Genomic DNA, 3,432 nt, shown 5'->3' on the forward strand with positions numbered 1-3,432 from the left:
GTTGCCTCAATTTGGGTTTTCTTTATTGTGTCTACTTCTCTTTTTAGGTCTTGTATGGTTTTGCTCAATTCCATCAACTGTTTGCTTGTGTTTTCCTGTTTTTCTTTAAGAACTTCTACCTGTTTGGCTGTGTTTTCCCGTTTTTCTTTAAGGACTTGTACCTCTTTAGCAGTGTTCTCCTGTATTTCTTTAAGTGAGTTATTAAAGTCCTTCTTGATGTTCTCTACCATCATCAAGAGATATGCTTTTAAATCTGGGTCTAGCTTTTCGGGTGTGTTGGGGTATCCATGACTGGCTGAGGTGGGAGTGCTGGGTTCTGATGATGGTGAGTGGTCTTGGTTTCTATTAGTAAGATTCTTACATTTGCCTTTCGCCATCTGGTAATCTCTGGAGTTAGTTGTTATAGTTGTCTCTGGTTAGAGCTTATTCCTCCCTTGATTCTGTTAGCCTCTATCAGCAGACCTGGGAGACTAGCTTTCTCCTGAGTTTCAGTGGTCAGTGTACTCTCTGCAGGCAAGCTCTCCTCTTGCAGGGAAGGTGCACAGATATCTGGCATTCAAACCTGCCTCCTGGCAGAAGACGAAGGCCGGAAACAGGCCCTGTCCCAGAAGCTGTGTAGCTTCTGTAGTCGGCACTCTCACCTACACAGACTAGTCTCTGAGAGATCCTGAACCAGAGATGGCTCCCCTAAGTGCTCCGGCAAAGTCCTCCCGGGCAGGGTGAACACCTCTCCTCTGGCAGGAAGGGTGCCTGGATGTCTGGAGCCCAAAACGGGGTCTGCCCCAGAGGCTGTGTTGCTTCAGCCTGTCCCAGAAGCTGTTAGCTTCTGTATTCCACACTCTCACCTGAGCAGACTCCATTTTTTGTTTAACAAACAACTTCCTTTTTAATACTAAGCATCTGTGTGTCTGTTTGTTTCTGTTAGTTTGTTGTAGCCCAGATGACCTCAAACTCACAGAAATCCTTCTGCTTCAGTATCCCAAGTGCTGGGGGTACAGGTGTGTGCTACCATGCCTGGCTTCATTTTTTCAGGTACATAGAAACTGGGATTTCTCTCTCTCTTTCTCTGTCTCTCTCTGTCTCTCTGTCTCTCTGTCTGTCTGTCTCTCTCTGTCTCTCTCTGTCTCTCTCTGTCTCTCTCTGTCTCTCTCTGTCTCTCTCTCTCTCTCTCACACACACACACACCACACACACACACACACACACACAGACCTTTTTATTGGTTCTTTGTGAATTATTTCACCCACTCATCTCCCCAGCCCCTCAGACCTACCCTCCATTCTTTCAATCTTTCATTCTTTCTCCCCAAAAGAAAATCAAATCTTGGTTGTGGAAGCTGTAGTGTGTCCCAGTGTCCCACAGTGTGTCCTTTTGTCCACACTTCTTTACTTACAAATGTTGACTGCGGCGAGTCACTGGTGTGGAAACCAGCATTTCCTTAGTGCTGTGAAGGATTAGTTTGACTCCTGTTTTTGTTACAGCAACAACAGATTCCCAGCACAACTGCTGACTTTTTCAGTTTTTTGGTTTTTTTGGTTTTTTTGTTGTTGTTGTTGTTTTTTTTTTAAACGAAGCAATAAACTTTGTTAACGGTATCAATTCAATTTTCAATTACTAATGGATTTAATTTTTTTTATTTAAAAAGCATAGTTATCTGGGCGTGGTGGCGCACGCCTTTAGTCCCAGCACTCGGGAGGCAGAGGCAGGCGGATTTCTGAGTTCAAGGCCAGCCTGGTCTACAAAGTGAGTGCCAGGACAGCCAGGGCTACACAGAGAAACCCTGTCTCAAAAAACCAAAAATAAATAAATAAATAAATAAAAAATAAAAAGCATAGTTGTAAAATTTACTTGTGACAATGCATTTGCCTCTAACCATAAAATGTATCATTGCTGATAAATAAAACGACATAGGTGAATAAGTCTATGCCATTCTTAGCAAAACAAAGTATTTTTGTGAGAACCAGATGCACACTATATTTTTAATGATGGACTAAATTTCTCTCTATATTCTCTTTATACAACCATAGCTTTATCTCTTAAGGCATCTGGCAGATATTTCTGCCAAACATGGTTTCCTGCATACATGTTTTGGAGACGGTCTCATATAGCCCATGTTGGTCTTGAACTTGACACACAGGTGAGTGTAAGTCAGTTAATTTCCTTCTTCCATATTCTTTGATGTGGGATGCTAACAGAAAGTCCAGATTTAGGGTGAGTCTTATCACCTCAAATGATCCAATCAAAACTCAGGAATGGTGGTTGTGGTGGTTTAAATATGCTTGGTACTATTAGGAGTGGTACTATTAGGAGGTATGGCCTTGTTGGAAGAAGTGTGTCACTGTGGGCATGGGCTTTAAGGGACTCTCCTCCTCTCCACATGGAAGCTAGTCTTCTAGAGGCCTTCAGATGACGATGTAGCACTCTCAGATCCTCCTGCACCATGCCTGCCTGGACGCAACCATGCTCCCACCTTTATGATAATGGACTGAACCTATGAACCTGTAGCCACACAGTGCCATCTTCATGTTGTCTTTATAACAGTTCTTGGTCATAGTGTCTCTTCACAGCAATGGAAACCCTAAGTGGTGCACACCTTTAATTCCAGCACTCAGGAGGCAGAAGTATCTCTATCAGTTTGAGGATAACCTAGTCTACATAGCAAGCTCCAGGACAGCCAAGATTGTGAAGAGAGACCCTTTCTCAAAACAAAAACAAATGAACAAAAACTAATGAAGGAGACTCCCTCACAGTTGTACCCAGCTGCTTGGGTTTTAGTTGATTGCAGATATAATCAAGTTGACAACCAAGATTAGCTATTACACTGAACAAAGTTATGCTCAAAGGAGAGAGAGATTGTTAAAAAGAATTATTTTGTGTATATGAATGGTCTATCTGCATGCACACCTGTGCACCAGAAGGGCACATCGGATCCCATTATAGTTGGTTGTGAACCACCATGTAGTTGCTGGGAATTGAACTCAGGACCTCTGGAAGAATAGCTAGTGCCATCTCCCCAGTCCTCCCACAGGAGAGGTTTTTAAATCAGAAGAATTAAGTGTAAGGAATCAGAAGATGGCACTGTGTGGCTACGGATCAGGGTAGGCTGCCCCGGGGAAGGCAGGCCCGAGCATGAAATTTTGGAGGCATTCTGCAAGATTATAGGAGAGCTCTGCCAAGATCCAGGAAGGGAACGCAGGTAGAAGGACCAGCTAAGTGCAGTAGCCCCAGGGTTATCGTGGAACTCAGGAAATATAGGGACTACAAATGCATGGCCTTGGAAGGACTGGCCTTGCATTTTATTCTAAGTGTTAACTAAGCCAACATCAGGGTCTGATGATTACAACTCAATCTGGCTGCTTTGGGGAAGAAAAAAAAAACAGAGGCATTGCAAGAGTGGGCGATGGTAGGAGACTGTGTAGGTGGAGCACTGAC

Source organism: Mus caroli, chromosome 3 (genome assembly GCF_900094665.2).
Source record: "Mus caroli chromosome 3, CAROLI_EIJ_v1.1, whole genome shotgun sequence".
Taxonomy (NCBI): domain Eukaryota; kingdom Metazoa; phylum Chordata; class Mammalia; order Rodentia; family Muridae; genus Mus; species Mus caroli.